At 45.7% G+C, this 20469-nt stretch overlaps 1 protein-coding gene across 1 annotated transcript in view; it reads right to left on the reverse strand.

The window, feature by feature from the left end:
- The window catches only part of TMEM178B (transmembrane protein 178B), a 354285-nt gene that overhangs the window by 40480 nt on the left and 293336 nt on the right, over nt 1-20469 (reverse strand). The gene's annotated exons all lie outside the window — the stretch shown is intronic.

Raw genomic sequence — 20469 nt, forward strand, 5'->3', positions numbered from 1 at the left:
GTAGGCTGAGGTGAAGGCTTTATGTTCCTATTTGTTAATATTGAGATGCATCCACCCTAGAGTGTTGATGTTCTTATCCTCGGGCGACCCGAAACAGCTAGAGGCCACGGCAGCTAATAGCAGAGGTGCAGGGGCCATAGAGGCTGCCTGAAACCTGGGCTCTTGCATTGAGCACTGTACCGATCTAAAAGGAAGAGGCATGGGGCAAGACCATAACTTTTCAGTCATCTAATTAGTTAACACTGAACCAGAGAAGCAGCTCACAAATCTGGAGTAGGAACCTATGTTGATGTCTTCTCTGTATATATGATTAAAAGGTTTTGCCTATGGCTTTCTTCCAGAGTACAGGTTGGTTCAGCATCGTGATGCAGTTGTATTTAAGAAACCATTTTTATGTGAAAACAAAATAGTTCCTGGGTTTCCATAAGAAAGTGCCCTCTGCCCATCCCTGTGCCTCCATCTTTCTCCAAGAGCCCCGTGTTCCAGTCATGAAAAAAACTGCAGTTCTCTGAAAGGCTTGGCACTTTCCTCCCTTTCCTTGATGGCGCTGTGCTCTCTGCCAACATGGCTGCCCACATGTTCCACCTGGCAAGCTTCTCATCATCCTTAAAATTTCCCTAAAAGGTAAATGTCTGGGAGGCTTCCAAGGTGCTTTAGCCGACACTGGCGTCCAGCGCTCCAGGCTCCCGTAGCACTTGGCTGATCGTCACTCCTCTAGCACTTACCACGTCTTACTGTAATTATTTATGTCTCCCTTCCTCCAGCAAACGTGAGCTTGTTCAGGGCTGTGGTCGTGTCTGGTTTATTTTGTCTTCCCAGTCCCCAGCGCGTTGCCCGGCAAAAGCAGGTGCTCAATAAATGTCTGCTAAATGAGATCACCGTCCCACCCTGTAAGGATTACTAAAACTGCATGCACCGTGGACAAAAGCAGAGTGAGGCAGATGCGCTTACCCAATTCAACCCACTTCAGCGACTCAAACGTCATTGTGACTTGAAGCCAACTTCTCTCTCCTCCAGTCTTATTTTTAAAAGCCAGCATTAATTATTGCTTAACAATTCAACGTAATTTTTTGCTTTTGTTTTTTTGTATACACAAAGAAAACATCAACATAGGTTCAGGTTCCAGATCGCATAGAGTCATGCAACATGGGGGCTCCTTACTATAAAGTTTAACGAGCACATGTGAAACCCCACAGATCACGATCCCAACAGACCTTTCTGTGCTGTCCCCACAAGTCAGGAAGAGACCGTGGGGGAAGGTAGTTGCTGTAGAAATGAGAAGTGGTTTCTGGGTCAGAAGACGGGCTTGACGCTTCCTGCTCCTCAACCCTACCTCCGGATTAGAGAGCTGCCATAAATAGGGACATTATGTGATACAGCCATATACAAATCACATCCACTGTCAAGACAAGGGAAGGCAAATTGCAAAATTTGTACCCGCCTGATGAAAGAAAGCTAGGTCAGCAGCTAAAGCAAGTGCCTGGAGAGAAGAAAGAATGGGGAAAAAACCCAGAACTGAGAGGCAGAGTCCCAAACCAAAAAAGCCTCAAGAATGACTCCCTTCTCCCTGCTGCCACACTGCTGAGCCAACAGCAGAAACTGCAGACAGGAATGATGAGAAGGAAACTGCAGCTCAGCCAACCAGATACACGCGAGTAGACCCACTGGGTGCCCAGTTCTCTGTCCTCGGGGGTCTTCCTGCCGGGAACGATGAGCTAAACCAATACAGTCGCTATTCCACCCTAGAGAAGCTCCCAGCTCTCCTCCTCTAGATCACGTGTCACTGACAGCTGCTCTGAGTGCAGAGGACAGAAATTGGGGTGGCAAGAATGTGTCCCCAGAGAGTCCCCACAAAGCAATGAGAAGATAGGAGCTTTAAGACACATTGGCACCTTAGAGAGCACTATGCTTTCCAGAAACATGCTGCAGGCGCCTGAGAATTGGTTGATGGCAAAGAATTTGAAAGGCCTGGGGAAGGGGAAGATAAATAGGAATAAGCATTTATTGTGCATCTACTATGCGCAAGGCGCTGGGCTGGGCAATTTACACAGGACACGCCCGTGAAGCCTCCCAGTGGCTCTATAAGGAAGATACTATTTCTCTAATTTTGTAGACTTAGATATGGAGACAATGGAATTTCAGTCGATCAAGGTCACACAGCCAGTCAGAGGCAGGCCTGGGAAACGACCTCCATCTGCCCATGCCCTTTCCATTCCTCAGTCCTTTCCAGATTCCGTGCCACTTCAAACCCCAAAAGAGAATTTAACATTCAGTAAAATGTAATGGAATATCATTCAGCTATTAAAATTACTCTTGTGAAGAATGTCAATGACCAGGGAAAAGTTCACAGCAGACTATTAAGTGAAAATTAATGCACAAGCTTATCTATTCCATACAACCCTTAGGCTACGGGTGTACATATGTGCATCCATATGCGCATGTACATACGTGCGGGTGTACATACGTGCATGTACACCCACGTGGGAGAAGCAAGGGAGGAGTACCCCAAATGCTAACAGGGAGCCTTTCTGCGTTGTGATATTTGGGGTTTTGTTTGTTCTTTTCTACAATGAGAATGAATTCCTTTAACAATGAAGCGTTGAGTTCTCTGGGAGATGTGAGCTTTACTGCTTTTTAAAGTTCTAGGTACAAATAATGAGGCACACCGAACTGATAGAAGACGCTGATCTCAGGCCTGGCCAAAGATTCCTTCTCATGAGTACCCCTTCTTAAAGACACACCGCCACTAAATAGTTTCTTTAGTCTTTTTAACAGCAAAAGCAAAAGACTTGCCAAGCTCCTCTTTGGCCAACAGTATGTACTGTGGAAATACTTGCCATTGGAGGGCAGTGCTTCCTTTACCTGGCAGCTCCAGCTCAGGCCAGCACAGGGCTCTAAGATGTCACTGCCCTCCACTGCCATTCCTTCAGCATGTGATGCTGTCAGGGGCCCCTCAGTACTCTCTCTCTGACTATATCCCATGCTTTAGGGACTAGGTACCTTGCAGATACCCTAGAACCTCAGACGGCTCACACGAATGTCTCTTTAGCAATCTTCTCACCCTCAAATGTCCCTTCCACTAATGAGGGTCCCAGGAACAAGCACAGCAATTTCTGCTTGAACGACACGATGGTGTAGAGATAAACAAAACACTGAACTTGATGTCAGAAGACCTGCATTTGAGTCCCAGTTCTCCCCGTGTTGGCTGGGATGCGTCGTACAGGTCACACCGAACTCTTAGTTCTCAGGCCCAAGAACAATACAGAGAGAACAACAACGGAGCAGAGAACAGTGGATGGTGAGCCCCTGCTCCCTCCACATTCTCCAGCTGTGGGGCCACACGGCAGCCAGGGCTACACGTGGGTGCTGAGGACTTGAAATAGTCATCAAGCATGTGAGCTGAGACGTGTACGTGTAAAATACACACCAGCTGTCAAAGACTCGGTATGAGTTTTCATCAAATATCGCAATAATCTGTATACTGATTACATGTTGATGTGACAGTATTTTGGATATACTGGAGCAGATAAAATATGTGATTAAAATGAATGTTATTGTTTCTTTTTACACAGTTAATGGGGGTAGTAGAACATTTTAAATTGGATTACGGTTTGCACTATATTTCAATGGACAGCACTTTTTTTTTTTGAATTTGCTGTGTTGGCAACACAGCATTTATTTATTTATTTTTTAAACATCTTTATTGGTGTATGATTGCTTTACAATGGTGTCAGTTGCTGCTGAATAACAAAGTGAACCAGCCATATGCATACATATATCCCCATATCCCCTCCCTCTTGCGTCTCCCTCCCACCGTCCCTATCCCACCCCTCTAGGCGGATGCAAAGCACCGAGCTGATCTCCCTGTGCTATGCGGCTGCTTCCCACTAGCTATCTATTTTACATTTGGTAGTGCATATATTGGACAGCACTTTCTAAAGAGAAGGGTAAGACATCGGGCAGAACTTGCTACGAGGGTTTTGCAACTTGCAGTGTACTCTCCACCTTCAGTTTACACACAGAAGGAGATTAGGGGGCAGAGACTGAAGAGGGGGGGTTCTCAGAAGAGAGTCAGCAGAGGGCTGCGTGTTTCCCTTCCTCCCACGAGAGCTTCCCCACTCCCAGCACCACCTCCTCAAGCCAAGAAAAGGGCCCTTGAGAGAACCATTTGGAGAGCGGCACGCAGGTACCCTAGAGTTTAGAGGACACAGGGCATGGTACCTACATGTGGCCCGAAAAGGTGAGGCGAGAAGCCGGTTAGAGTTGCTCATGAAAGCAAAGACAAAGCTCCGCATCCAGAGTCTGGCTGGGGAAGGATCCTGTGCTTTCTCCAGGGGCCACGTGGAGGCCAACGAAGACTAAAGCTTCCTAGAAAAGACGCGACCCAAGAGCTTCACCTGGTAGGGTGTGATGGCTACAACAGAGTCCTATGAGGGGTAGCACCAAAATTGGGGGCTGAGGAAGGAGTGGGACCAGGTCAGCTGGAAGGTGCACTGCCCACAACAGGAGACGATGAGGCGTGGTCAGTCACTGAGAAGCTTTTCCAGAGAAATCACAAAGGTGCCCTGCAAGAGACAGATCAGCACTTGGGCTGTGCTGCATGCAGGGCACCAACAGACAGCAACGCCACCAGGCAAACAAGACCCCGTGGGCCTTTTACCCATCCTTCTCCCGACCCCCCCACCCCAACCCTAGAGGAAGCAGAAGTAGTAGAGCTAAAGGGGGGCAGCTATGGAACAATGTTGAAGAAGGAGCAGAACAGACCTTCTTTCTTACTGCAGGTTTCCAGGAGGGGGTCAAGCCCATGCACTGCGGAAGGGAGAAGATTTAAACCAGATACAAGACTGATATTCTGATACTAGATCTGACTCAAATGTTAATATCTACAAATGCAAGTTTACTAATACCTGAAGGTTACCCAAAGGAACTGTGGGATCTCCTATAGATGTCAACTAAGAACGGGAGATCAGACAGAATGGGGCTAAAAAGGTTGTAGTGAGAATAAAAGTTGTAGATGCAGCCTTTTCAGTAGATTGGTTAAAAGTGATCTTATACAAGTCATATCTGAAACAAGAATGGTAACAATACAGCCAGCATTTTTCACGTGTCACGCATGTCCTAAGCACTTCCTATACCTTATCACGTTTAATCTTCCCAACAAATTGATGAGTTTATAATGCTCCTTTTATTGATGAGATAATAAGTAACTTGCCCCAAGTCAGGCAGCTTGCAAGTAGGAGACTCCAAAACCCAGGCTTTTAGTCACTTTGCTCTGCAGTCTCCTGGAGTCATTGACCAAGTGACATCTGTGACAACAGCCCTTTGTAAACTGTAAAGTACCACCACAAATACCAGTGATCATTTTTGTTCCCTGGCAGGCTGCAAGGCAGAGGAACAAACACAACGCACCCAGTGGGCGTTACTGGTATCATCTAATGTGCATTTAGCAGCCTCAGGGCACACTGGTCATTACAAACAACATGGGAAATCCAAGACAAATAACTTCTCCCCCTCCCCGGCCCTTCCCCAAGTCTTTAAATTTGCAATTCAGGCAAATTTTGTTTTCTAATTTAGAAGTATGATAATGAAGGGCCTAAGAAGTGTGTGCTTGCCTCTGGCCATATATAAGCAGAGAGGTTTTCCAAAGCCCGTGTGCATGGGGTGGCAGGAACAGGCAGTGTGACAGAAAAAAAAAAGGGGTGCTTTGGAGTAGTAAGGACCATGGAATAGTGGGTGAGCGCTGCCCTGGGCAACAGGAGATCTGGTCTTTGACCCCTGCTACTAGTTCTATTACTTTAGGTAAGTTCTATAATTGCAGGGTTCCTCTACTTTCTGAAATGGGGATAACAATACCTTTCCTGCCTGGAGGTCTGGGGGTAGACCAGATGATTCTGCTCTAGCAGCTGTGATACTCAGCCCCATTTTTGCAATACGCCAGCCTGTCTTTAGCTCAAGAGACGGAGCACAATTCAAAAATAATGGGTAGGGCTTCCCTGGTGGCGCGGTGGTTGAGAATCCACCTGCCAGTGCAGGGGACACGGGTTCGAGCCCTGGTCCGGGAAGATCCCACATGCTGCGGAGCAACTGGGCCCGTGAGCCACAATTACTGAGCCTGCGCGTCTGGAGCCTGTGCTCCGCAACAAGAGAGGCCGCGACGGTGAGAGGCCCGCGCACCGCGATGAAGAGTGGCCCCCGCTTGCCGCAACTAGAGAGAGCCCTCGCACGGAAATGAAGACCCAACACAGCCAAAAATAAATAAATAAATAAATAAATTAAAAAAAAAATAATAATGGGTACATTACTAAAACACTAATACTACTTCCTGGAGTCATTTTTGAGGAGTGCTGAATGATCATAAATCAAGCAGATAACATAAATCAAGGGAGGTTGTACGCCTCCCACAAGGCTGGGAGTCCCGGGCATGAGACACAGAGCCGCCTCCTCTGCGTGGTCAACCTTCCATCCCCCACTCTGGGTCTCTCCCTGGTAAGCGGATGCTCGCTAGTGATCAGCAGTGAGTGAGTGGACTTGGATGACCTCTCTTTCCCCTTATGCCTTCCTCTGTGGCTCTCCCGGCCTGTTTTTGGAGGCTTCCTGTGACCCAGGCTTCTTTGGCAGATGGTTAAATCTCATTCAAATAAAGATCTTGCCAAGAAAAGGGCCTCTGTAAGGAAACTAAAATTATATCATACCCTCCACTTAAAAACAATTCATCAACAGAAATTCCCTCTTTGGGGTCAACTTATACTCATTTATTCATTCAGCAGCTATGTTCAACAACAAAACTGGGTCCCTGGCTTCAATGAAATTTACTTTCCAGGGAGAGAGACAAATGATTTCCATATACGCATACGTATCACACCATGACAGGTGGTGATAAATGCTATAAAGAAAAATAAAGTATGAAATGCAATGGGGCAGATGAAATGCAATGGGGCAGAAGTGGGGGAGTTGCTAATTAACAGAGGGAGGTTAGAAATGATCTTAATAAAGTGACACTTCAGCAGATACCTAAGGCAGTGAGGGAACAGACAGGTGGGTATCTGAGGGAAAGGCATTCAAGGAAGAGGGAATAATAGGAGCAAAAGCACTAAGGCAGGAATCTGCTTAGCATATTTGAGGAACAACAGGGAGACTACATATTCTACATAATCCTGTATGATATTTTTCTCTTCCCAATTATTAGTGTAACACACTGACTTAGAGCCACGTGATAAATCCTAGTGATTGTTTGGAAACAAAGAAGTACTTGGTATAACCAGCTAAGTTCTCTTACAACTTAGGGGAAGAAAAGCAGTAGAATTGATAGGAATTGGTGACTAGTTAAACGTGAGAGATGAAGGAGATACATCACTGATGACCCCCAGGTCTCTGGCTTAGATAAGGGGGAAAACGATGATGTCACTGACCCAGATACAGAGTAAAAGAAGAAGCAGAGAGTGTTGTGCCTCTGTTTGAATTTAGTTTTATTTTTATTCATTTTTTGGAGGGGGATGGGAGAAAGAATGTGAAGGGCAGGTCTTGTAGGAGAAGAGAGGATGCTAAGGTCAGTTTGTTAAGCATTTAACAGACATCTATCCGGAGATGTCGCTTATGGCACTTCTCATAAAAGTGAGAAGAGACAAAGGCCAAGGACAGCATTTGAACATCAATATTTAAGGGATGAGAAGAGGAAGAGAAGAAGAATGAGAATGGATGCCTAAGAAGGGCAGGGCAAAATCCGGCATGAGGGCCATCACGGGAGGGAAAGGAAGAAAGGTTTCAATGATGGCTAATGAGGCTGAGATCAAACAAGACCTAACGTCAGAAAACAGTCAGCAAAGGCTTGCCGGGCACCAATTGTGTGCCAGGCATTGTGCCAGCCACAGGGAACACTGCAATTCATAAGATTGGCATGGTCTCTTCCACACAGAGCTTACTAGATTCACAAGTAGGAGGTCCCTGTGACCTTGGCATCATGGGCTCCTTGAGTGGAAGTCGACCTCATTGAGTTACTAGAAATGAATAGGAGGTAAGGAAATAAAAGTCACTCTGACACTCTGCTTTCAAGTAGCCTGACTCTAGTGAAGAGGAGGGAAACGGAGAGACACTTAGGATGGAACGTGGAGTGAGGGGGACTTTTCTTTTCCTAAAGTCTTTAAGACTTGCATGTATTTCTATGCAGAGGAGAAAGAATTAGCAGAGAGGATGAACCGGAAGATATCAGAGGCAACACCCTTTCACATGCTCTGAGTCTTATCCAGATCAAAAGACCAGACCCGCACCCAAACGCAGCCAAGTCCCTGGTTCCACTTGACAAATGAGGGCAGCAGAGCCTGGTGGTGAGAAACACTGAGCCTGGGGGTCAGACTATCTGGGCTTGAATTCCAGCTCTACCACTTACTACGAGCCATGTGACCTTCACGGCTCTGTACCTCAGTTTCCCCCTCTGCAAGCAGGGATAATAACAGTTATCCTCAAAGACTGTTATGAGGATTATATTTTTATATCACTTAGAGGCTGGCCCAAAGTAAGTGCTATGCAAGTGCTGGGAAAGTAAAGTCTAGAAACAGACACACAATGTACACATACGAAGCTTGGTAGATGGGAGGAGGGTTAGAAAGTGGGTGAGTACACAGGTGAGTATATAGCTTTCCTCTTCCAAAGCCGTGCAGCACTCAGCTCAGAACCCCCTCTTCTCTGAAACTCTCTTGGGGAGTTCTACCCAGAATGACGCATTCTGTAGGAAGGACCCAGCATGGAGCATACCTGTGGGCCGACCTCTTACTTGGGGCACATTTATCCATTCACTGACTCATTCATTTGTTCATCACCCACAGAGCTCCATCCCTTGTCCAGGTATTGTTCTACAAAGATGGGTAAGACACTAGCCCTTCCCTCGAGAAGCCTGCTGGTCCAGAAAGCCTTGGGTCTTCTCTCCTGCTGTCTGTCATGTCTGGTGTGGTCATTCAATCGCTTAGAAACTGGGACAGCATCATTTCTTCTCTGTGTCTCTCACAGCATCTAATACACAGTAGGAGCTCCAAAACCCCACAGGATGAAGGAATGTATGTCTGTTCCATTCTGTAGGCACCCAAACGAGTAGGAGCCCACCCTGTCTCCCAGAAGATGAGTTATCAAGGGAGAAAGGAGCTGATGCTTCTACGTCCCTTACTACGTGTCATGCACTGTTGACAGTACACCACTCACTGAGAGCCAGTGGGTGAGAAAAAGCCTTTCCTACTCCTTTTGTTGAAAACTGATGCCTAATGGCTTCATTTTTATGTTTTCAAATGTTTTCCATTATGTATGGTTTGCTTTCTATGCTTGAAGTGTCTCACGTGACTGGAAACATTTTTCATGCTTCACGTGTAGTCAGTCGCTTTGGGATTTTGCCAGTGTTTGGCTGTTGGGTCTTTTGTTACGTAAATGCTTGTTATGTACTTTGGTTCTGCAAGAGACGAGCAAGCCCACCCCTCTGGCCCCGTGTGCACACTCTCTCCCTCTGCCCTCGATGTTATCTTTGTTCTGTGGCAGCCTATCAAAGCCCGTTCCAGCAAGGTGCCTATTAATAAGGCCAGGGTCATCGGCAGATGAGTGAAAACCCAGAACCAAACAGGAATCATTGGGCAAAAACATTTTTTTTCGGTTCTTCCAGGGGAACTAGTGTGTTTGATTTACCTCCAAGTTAGAAAAAATAAATAAATAACTGGATCGTGGATTTTTTTTTTTAATCATGATGGACAAAATATTGAAGGCAAGATGTTTATATATTGGTAGCCCATCTTTTCTACCCTTCCAATGACTTCTAAAGGAACAACAGCCAAGTTGTGTAGCCTACGCTAGCTCATCAGGTCTTTACACTTCCCGTGTCCTCCCGCCCAGCAGCACGAAGCAATTCTCAAGCTCAAGATTCATATTTGGCCTCCTGGGGACACTGTCCTTGGCACTGGAAAAGGGAAAAAAGAGTCAGGGGCTTCTGGGCTTGTAGCATTTGGATGCAGGGGTGGGGGGAACATTCCCCTGAACTGGAACTCATGGGTCTGTGGGTAGAATGAACTCTACTGGCAGAGTCACCTAGATGTTCTTGGGCAGGTTAAAAACAAAGAACTCATTGTCCTGCCTGCTTAGAAGCCTCCAGAGAACACAGGGCAAGAAGACGTAAGGTCTTAGAATAGGAAGGAGGTTGAAACCTGGCTCCTGCAGGCTCTGGGACCTTATGACCCACCAAAGAATTTAAAGAGAATATTCCTCTTTATTGCAAAGTTAGAGTTTATCTGAATTTATATTAAACTCTACTTAGGCTGCATTCCAATATATTTGTAACCTGCCTAAATGAGAACTAAATGTCTGATATCTATTAATGCTACCTGAAGGTGCAGATCTTTCCCCTGGGCTTTCTGGACACCTCGTCAAGGGTGGTCTGCCTGTGCTTCTAATGCTGAACCTCTAACCCCCAATTCCTCATCTTCACTGTCAAAGGGCTCCTCCTCTACCGATGCCAATGGCATCACCAACCTCATAACCTTCTGTCCCCCACACTCCAGCGGCATTCTGAATCTCCTTTTTTGCCACCTTCATTTCTGACCAGTTGCCAAGTTCCCCGGATTTCGCTTCCATGATAATTAACCCACGTGATTCCCCTCTCTCCTGACTCTGTCTGGCCTGGCCCACCTCACCCCACCCCTGATGCAGTCAAAGAAGCCTGCACTTCGTTATTAGGGTTAACTACTGGCTCCGTAACTTCCGGCCCCACGACCTTCAGCAAGTCTCAGCTTCCCCATCTCTAAGGACAGGAGATAAAATGAGAGAATTTACATGAAATGCGTGTACAGCATCGGCATCTAGTAGGAGCCCAGGGAACAGCAGTTCCTTTCCTACTTGCTGATCTGCTCCCCAGGGTCCTTCCTCCCAGGATTTCTCTGCTCCGATCCATTTCATGCTCTGCTGCCAGATTAATTCTTCAAACGCAAAACTCACTTTCTCACCTCCGTGCTCAAAACCTTGAATTGCTCCCCACTGTCTCTCGGAGTAAAGTCCACACCGAGGGCCTAGTTTTATGCCCTTCATATCTGACCCTCACTACCAGCACAATCACTTTTGTGTCTTCTCTCCTTCACACGCTCTGTGCTGTGGCCACCTGGACGGCTGACGCATCTCCGAGATTGCTCTCTGCTCTCCTAGCCTCTTTCCTTTCCTGATGCTGGAGAGAAGGCATCTGCTCCGTGTCTATGTGTCCAATTCTGACCCATCCAGCTCAGCTCAACCCTTGGGAAAGTCTTCCTGATACTTGATTCGTGGCAAAAACCAAAATAAATAATAACGCACATGTAATTTACCCAACTTTTAGCACTCTGCAGGGATCATTTAATTGTCAAAGTTAAATAATGTTTATGTTAAGGAGATGCCATTACTAAGTATATAAATATAAATTTACAGTAGCTTAGTGTATTTGTGGGTGTGGGGGGATAGACAGAGATAAAAGCTAGACACTAGTTTTCTGTACAGAGATTTCCATATTTCTAGATAGTAAATTAGTTTGAGAAATAAAAGTCATTTTCAGATATTCTCTAGTGAAGTATTATTAATTTCCGAACGTTATAAGCTGACCAAGCATATCCTTCTATGTAAGAAGTGTCGCAGACATTAAAAACCCAGCTGTGAAAACTGAAAACAACTTAAACTATTCCAATAATTAGGACATAGTTAAATAAATTATGGTATGCTCACATTAGGGGCTATTATACAGCCATAAAAATGATGTTTTTGAAGAAATTAAATGATGTTGAAAAATGCAAGATATGAAATTGTATATTGTCTACTCCTGGACATATAATAATGACGAATATAATCGCAAATGATAATAATAATAAGCAAGATAAAAAGACCAAAAGAAAATATACCAAAAGGTTAATTGTGCAGGAAGAAGATTACGGTTGTTTTTTATATTCTTTATCCTTTTCTGTGGTTTCCAAATTCTCAATAAGCATGTGTTGCTTTTACAGTCAGAGAGGAAAATATTCAAAGCATGATTCAAAAACAAATACAGCAACAAAAAAATGTCCTTGGGCTTAGATGAGGCAATATGTCCTTGGGCTTAGATGAGGCAATATAAGGATAGAGGAAGTTCAAGCGGCTCTTTCAGCATCCTCTAGCCAGAAGCTGTCTCCCCTTGGAGGCATTTGGTTTCCACAGCCTAATCACAAAGGTTTCCTCATCAATAGCCTCTGAACCAAACACTGTGACCAGCTGCACACTAAATACTCTCAGTGACTTTACCTACAGGTAAGATGACCCAAGAATGCCAGGCAAAGGAGCCAAGGTCTTGCAAAAGAACAGACCTTTTTTTTTTTTTCTGTAACACCTCTGTCCGTGATTGACGATGCATACTGGTAGAAGTCATTATTTTATTTATTGAGTTTTTCAGATTCTTAAGACGATTATGCATCTGTGCACTAAGCAATCTCTCTGTAGGTCTCTTTCAAGGATCAGAACATGCACAGGAATCTCTGAAAGAAGCGCCAGTGAGACTTGAAATGATTACGGATTGATGGACACGTGCTGTGACTGGGGCGGGAAAAACACAGTGATATGAAATCAGTTTTCTACAGACAAGTAGAAATAAGCCCTGAGGAATGTATCAGCTGTAAAATCCTGAATGTCAGACAGAGGATGGGCCAGCAGAAAAGTGCTTTGAACTTGGCACCATGCTTGGCACATAGAAAGTACTCAAGCAATATTCTTGGTTGACCCACTGACAATTTTTCTAACGTGAAAGATCACCATGACATGGCAGTAGAGTGCTACCATCTGTGCTTCTTTGTGACATTATGAAGCTGAGTGTTCTTCCAAAGATCTAAAGAGAGCAAAAGAGTTTACCAATTACAGTGATGCTTTTTCATTAAGAGTGGAAATGTTGAATCTTGAGACTCAGAGTCTGGAGTCAGACTGCCTGGGTTTAAGCATTGGCTCTTGCCAGCCATGAGACTTTGGGCATCTCTCAGCCTCAGTTTCCCACCTGTAAAATGGGGCTAATAACAGTGTCTCCTTTAGAATCTGAGGGTTAGGGGGGATCATGCATGACACATATTAGATGTTCCACGAAAGGGAGCTATTTGGGGCACTGGACACTGGCTGAGCTTGACTCCGAGTTCCACTGAACACTCCACGTTGCTGGCAAAGCGGTTCCTTTCTACTCCCTCATCTGAATCTGTCCAAATACTCTTTTGCAAATGGCTTAGATAAAGTAAAACCCAACATGTTTCAGAAGCTAAATGCAGAAGTTAAATGAAAGTTTTTTTGTCAATAAACAGCATGAATCTTGTTGTCAACCAACTCACGCTGCTGCAAATCTCTTGGGCTCATGATTCAAAAGCAGAAATATAAGAGAAGATCCAGCTGCTTCTGCACTGGCCTTGATTCGAAAGGCTAGGGCACATTTAGAGCAGCAGAATTTAGAGCAGAATTGTTGGACAATTTCTATTTGAATGAGGTTGATTCAGAGCATCCAAACGTTGGTCAGATTTGATACCTAGTCTCTGCCTTCCCCACTCTCATCCTTAGGGTCTGACACCATGCCTTGCTTCATAATATGGACAGCATATTTCTGGCACTTGCCGTGTACTGAATAAAGCACTGTCCTAAAAACTGTGTATTTATTAAGTCATTTAATTGTCATAACAACCTGATGCTTTGGAGATGACTCAGAGGAACACCCTGCCCAATGGGGGGGGGTCACTTCTTACTGAAAAAAATGACAAGCTGGCTCAAACAGATCCTCTTTGAAGATACAGGGATGTGAGGGGCATACAGAAAGGACAGGTCACTCAAGCTCAGCCTGAAATCCAAAACCGCGGAGTCACTGTTGCCATACAGCCCAGCCTTGGAAGCGCTGGGACCCAGGGAAGGGGTGGAGCTAAGGACATGGTTTCCCCCGCCGGCTCCCCCCACTTCATTTCCTTGTATCTCTGCAACACAAGCCTGTCAGCAAAGACAACCTGGGCTTGCCTCTCTGCTGCGACGTGAAGGAGACTCACTAGTAAAATCCACAAAAGCCAAGAGTCGCTAGATTCCGAAAGTTCAGCAGCTTGTTGAGCTACGTGTAAGAAAAAGGTCGACTGTTTTACATTAAATTCAATTAGAGGGGCTTCCCTGGTGGTGCAGTGGTTAAGAGTCTGCCTGCCAATGCAAGGGACACGGGTTCGAGCCCTGGTCCAGGAAGACCCCACATGCCGCGGAGCAACTAAGCCCGTGCGCTACAACTACTGAGCCTGTGCTATAGAGCCCGTGAGCCGCAACTACTGAGCCCACGTGCCGCAACTACTGAAGCCTGAGCGCCTAGAGCCCGTGCTCCGCAACAAGAGAAGCCACGACAATGAGAAGCCCGCGCACCGCGACGAACAGTAGCTCCCACTCACCGCAACTAGAGAAAGACCGCGCGCAGCAATGAAGACCCAACACAGCCAAAGATAAATAAATAAATAAATTAATTAATTAATTTTAAAAAGTTATTAAAAATAAATTCAATTAGTGAGTTTGCACTGATTGTTTCCTTCAGGGCTGAGCACTGTGCCTCCCACAAAGACTCCATAAATGCGCTGAATACATGGATAAGTTGTCTGAGTTATACTTTTAAATTGAATACACAAAACATGATAATTTTATGAACAACCCAAATTATACATAATACATTTTTATGTCCCAAAGCTAAGAAAGTGTCTTTGAGTCAATAAATAAATGGGGCTTTCAAAAAAGTTATTTTTAAATTTTTGTTTTCCCACAAATGTTCATTTTGTGCTTTAAAAATGTTTTCATGGTGGTTCCCTCCCCCCACCTCTTAAAATTGTGTTGATACATAAAGTTTACCATGTAAACTGTTTTTAAGTGTATAGTTCGGTGAGATTAAGTACATTCACATTGTTGTGCAACCGTCACCACCATCCATCTCCAGAACTTTTTCATCCTCCCAACCGAAATGCTGCACTTGGTAAACACTAACTCCCTGTTCTTCCCTCCCCCCTCCCCCTGGCAACCACCTTCTACTTTCTGCCTCTATGAATTTGATGACCCTAGGAATCTCATATATGTGGCATCATACAATATCTGTCCTCTTGTGTCTGGCTTATTTCACTTAGCATAATGTTTTCAAGGTCCAGCCATGTTGTAGCATGCATGAGGATTTCATGTCTTTTTTTAAGAATTGTGGCAGAATATACATAATATAAACTTTACCATCGTGACCATTTTTAAGGATCCAGTTCAGGGGTCATGGTGGTTCATTTTTAATACGATAGGTGTAGCAACAGTGACAACAGACTGCACAGTACAGCCCTCCTCACTTTTCAAATTTCTCTCAGAGCTGGTATCAGAAAAGAGCTCAGGAGGTCTGGATTAGAACCTGGCTCTGCTGAGAACTTCACAAGTCGCCCATCTCCTGAGCCGGCTATTTCTAGGTCTCTGGTGATGGTCCCAGGCCAGAGTTGTCGGGGGGGATTATTACAACCCATTACTAGCTCTGGTTTACATTCATAAAAGAGAAAAATGCCCAAGGATACAGTCTCAAGGGAAGTACGAGAGTGATAACAAACAGAGTTGGAGACCTGACTTGCGAACGCATCTGTTAAGGGGGTTCCACCTGGGGGAATTTGCTGCATGTGCGACAGCAAAGCAGTGCTACTAGGGGCTGTCAGCTGAGGCTCAGAGAGAGACTCATTACACAGACCAGGAGCCTTGCTGAAGACCAGGAAGGCATGCCAAGTCAAACAAAGTGCTCAGAATAGAAATGTAAGTCCCTTTTGACACCGGGGAGAAATCAGGAAATTTTCCAGAAAGTAGGTGACGGGGATGTTGGTGTTAGAGGAAGCAGCGGAACAAGACGCCTGAGACAGGTGGGTGTGGAGCAGCACACAGCCCGCGCTCCTGGCTGCAGGGCCCAGGACGGAGCGAGGACAAAGGGATGGCCCCAAGGCACACAGGTCCCCAGGGCTCAGAAGAGAAGAGCGCCCACAACCAAACCCCAAGCGAGAAAAGGCGAGTGCGAAAGGAGCCGAGAGCCTGAATCCCACGTTGTGTTAATTAACAGAGCTATGATTTGCCAATGAGCGCCCAGCAGGGGCGATCATCTGCCTGATAGAGAAGGCCTGCTTTCCTGATGGATTCTCAAGTGCACGAGCCATGAAATTACTTCTAAAACAAATAAAAAGACAAAGACAGTCAAAGAGGATCAGCACTTACATTTGTGTACTGGGGAGACTTTTGTTCTTTCTTGAAGGGAACAGGCTAATTACAGAGACCAGAGATAACACAGAAATATCCAACCTTATCATCTCTCCTAGGAAAGCAGAAAATACTAACTCAAATAAATTAATAAAAATACCAAACCCGTGGGGGGCACATTTTACTTAAACAGTATCCCATATAACCCTCACAAAAATCCACCATCCTCATTTCACAGATGTGGAAACAGCCACGCAGAGAGGTTAAGTAAATAAATAACTTGCCCAAGGTCACACAACAAAATGGAATCAAAACAAACATTTCATCTTCCTTCCCAAGACACTCAATAGCTATCTTACAATGTTTTTTAAAAAACGTCCTAAAAAGGAGTTAGCGAGGGTCCCCAGTAAAATGCGGCTGAGAAGAGTCTCTTGCCCCTCTTCTCTGTAGTGGCTTTGCCCCCATCTCTCACAGGCTTTCCGTCATCGCTCCTGGCAGTGTTACGTGGTGGCCCAATTCCCGCTTGGGAGTCTCTGCAGCCTTCTCCAATGCACGTCGCATCTTACCATCCCACAGCTGAAAGTCCTTCAGTGGCTCCCACTGCCTTCGGAATGAAATCCCAGCTCTTCCACATGCCACGCAAGGCCTCTTGGGGTCTGGCTCCTGCCTGGCTCTCCAGCCTCGTCTCCTCCATTCCTGGCCCCAACCCCAGACTCTGTAGCCCATAAGTGAACCTTCCATGCTGATGAACAGGGAACCCCCAACTCGTCCTGGGCTCTCCGGCTTCCTGCTCTCCTAACCCTGGGCCTTTCCCCCTGCTGCTCCTTGGGTGTAAAATCGCTTCCCCCTTCTGCCTGGTCCCCCTCCTGGACCTTCAGAGTCCGCCCAGGCCACCCCCCCATCCACCAAGCTTCCTGTGCCCAGCCAGACTGAGCTGGCTTCTTTTCTCTGCTCCGTGCACCTCCCATCCTGACTCCTGACCCCTGATGCCTGTGTGAGCTCTTCCCACACTGCATTTCAGTGGTATCTTTCCTCACCACCCCCTCTCCCCCATGAGACTCATTCATTCATTCATTTATTCATCCACTCATCCACTCACACACGTAAGCTCCATTGAGGGAAGGAACTACAACCGCCTCTGGTTTAAGCACTGCGTCTCCAGCCTTGAGTAGAGTGGTTCTCTAAGTGTGGTCCCAGGTAGCAGCCTTGTCAGCCTGGGAACTTGTTAGAAATGCAAATTCTCAGGTCCCACCACAGACCCACTGAATGGAGTCTCTGTTTTAATAAGCCATCCAGTTTGGGAACCACTGCTCTAATTCAACTCCTGGCATACCGTACTCAATTAAATGCGGACTGAATGGATACACAGCTGTCACTAGAAACCAGCTATCCTGGAGCCTCTGGCGGCCTCAGGGTTGCTCCATCCTCCCCTGGGGAGGGGATGAGACTTTGTTAGCTTCCCTGTCTTGCCCAGTGATTCTGGGATCACCGTATTTTCAATCCTGTTCGAGCACTGGTGCAGCTGACAACTAGAGAGGAGACTGGAACAAATCGAATCAATCTTCAGGTCATGTAGCCTTTTGGAAATATAGTGAAACTCAGGAACCAGGCCAGCTCTGGCTCTTAATTGGGTAACACGTGTCCTCTCTGGTCCTCCCTTCTTTTTCTGAAAAGGAAACCTGCCTACCTCATGGGATTGGCATAAACGTCAGGTAAGAGAATCTTTGTGCATGTGCTTCCTCAACTTTAAAGCATCCTCTAAATGTTCGTCCCTAATGACAAAATGAGATACACTGGGCTAGATGAGTACAAAAGTGCTTCAGCTCTAACATTCTCTGATTCTGTGAAATCTCGACAAAATCCCACTTCAACAAACACTAAGAAAAGACAGGGTCCTCAGAGAGAGCGGTGGGTCACGACGCAGGCTCAGGCATCAAGCTTGGGTTCTAACCAGCTCTGATGCTTCCAAAAGTGTGTGACGTGGAAAAGTTACTTACCCTTACTGCAGTCTCCTCATCTGTAAAATGGGTCATTACTCCCACTCACCTCACGGGGTTGTTTGAATATATGTAAGATGCTGAAAGTGTACTTAAGCATTCAAAAATGTTGGGGACTCTTGTTACTAATGCACTATTGCTGTATTTAATGGTGCTATTTTCATTCCTGAGGGGAACAGCACAACATAAGAGATCATCTGGTGCTACACAATCTGTAAAGAACAATCTTAGTCAATACAATCTTCTGATTATGTGACACTGAATTGTATATTTTTTTGTGCTCCAGGCTACAGAGTACTGTTTCACTGGTTTTGGTTTTATTTGGTTGGTTCAGACATCAAACAGGGCAGCCTTTCAAAACCTTCAGGTTGAATATTTCAGGGACCATCCTTGCCAAGAAGTCCAGCCATGGATGCTGAACAGCACAGAGTGTCCAATAGCTTAAGACAGGGGTCAGTGAACTTTTTCTTTAAAGGGCCAGAGAGTAAATATTTTAGGCTTTATAGGCCATGGGGTCTTTGTTGCCACTGCTACTCAACTCTGCCGTTGAAGTACAAAGGCACAGTAGATGACACGCAAACCAATTAGGTGGGCTGGATTTGGCCCACGGGCCATAGTTTGCCAACCTCTGGCTTAGAGAACCAAGAAATTAGACGTGATAGAATCATGGTCCCTCCTTTCCTCAGCCCCATTCAAAACACTTCATTTTCTTTGCTAATTCATTACAGAGAAACTGGCTATCAACTCCATTCTATCTCTAGTTCATGCAGCCTCAGGGTATGAATTCTAGACATGTATAAATTGTAGCAAAATCCCACTTCAACTTCAGAATTTGAGTTACACAGAGTTCATTTCATTATAGGATTTTTATCTCAACAAATGACATTGAACGTCCAGAGTCATTAAAAAAAAAAACAACAACAACCCTATTTCCATGTCTGCCCACACAAACTGCTTCTCTCTCATCCTAATTCTAATATGATGCATTTTATTAAGTGAAAACTTTAGTATACTACATACATTGCGGCTAATCTCTGTTTTTCTAGGAGCTGATCAAAGTTACGGAAAGACAGTCCATCCTTTTGACCCAGGATATGTGTACAGTAATAGTGTAAGAACATCAGTGCTGTGATAAGTAATCTTAATACACTTAGACATAGATCTCTAAGTGATGTGGGGTTGAATCAGTAGTTTTGTTTTGTTAAAAGTCCTTAGGGGGACTTCCCTGGTGGCACAGTGGTTAAGAATCCGCCTGCCAATGCAAGGGACACGGGTTCGAGCCCTGATCCGGGAAGATCCCCCATGCCGTGGAGCAACCAAGCCCGTGCGCCACAACTACTGAAGCCCGCGCGCCTAGAACCCGTGCTCCGCAACAAGAGAAGCCACCGCAGTGAGAAGCCCACGCACTGCAACGAAGAGTAGCCCCCGCTCGCAGCAACTAGAGAAAGCCTGTGCACAGCAACAAATACCCAATGCAGGCAAAAATTAATTAATTAATTAATTAATTTTTAAAAAAAGTCCTTCGGATTCATGAGTGGTGGGGGAAGTTCTCATTTTTACATCCCACTCTGGTGTAATCTGGGAGTAGGATTAGGGGCTGGGTCAAGTAGAGGGTTAAGACAGAAAGCAGGGGACAAGGCAATGAATAGAGAACAGTAGAAACTTCCCAACAGCTTAGGGCAGGGGCCTCGCAGGGCACAAGATGGAGAGGAGGCCAGAATGCAGAGAGATGGAAACCAGAGCCAGGGACCTTGCGGAGAAAGGAAGGAGCAGAAATAACCCCTACAAGTTGCCAGGAAGCTAAACAAATAAGATTTCGGAGGGTACCACTCGGGGCTTCTGACACCCTGGTAACGTAACATTTAACATACAATGCGCACTGAAGAGATGTGAGCTGGAAAATGACAGGCTGGAGAGAAGTGGGTGGCAATTTTATCTGCCATTTGAACCTGAGCAACCCAGTGTTAGGAAAACAGGTAAAAAACAATAAATAATGCAGCACACCTCCTCTGTAGCCGGTGGCAATGGGCTTCCATTTTAATAAGGATTGAATGCAACATAGAAATTTTGACACCCTGACACATCCTTTAAAATGGAAATCTGTCTGTAGAGCCTGTCACAGCTGCTTCACGACACCAGGAAGCCCAATCCCTACCCTACTCCGAAGAGGCCCAGAGGTTTCCACGGCAGTGGGAGAAGGAGCCCAATGCCGTTGTCATGGCACCTGCCTCCTCCTTTAGGTTGGATCCCAGGCCCCAGGAGGGCGGCTCCTGAAAGG

The sequence above is a fragment of the Balaenoptera musculus genome, chromosome 9, assembly GCF_009873245.2.
Source record: "Balaenoptera musculus isolate JJ_BM4_2016_0621 chromosome 9, mBalMus1.pri.v3, whole genome shotgun sequence".
NCBI lineage: Eukaryota > Metazoa > Chordata > Mammalia > Artiodactyla > Balaenopteridae > Balaenoptera > Balaenoptera musculus.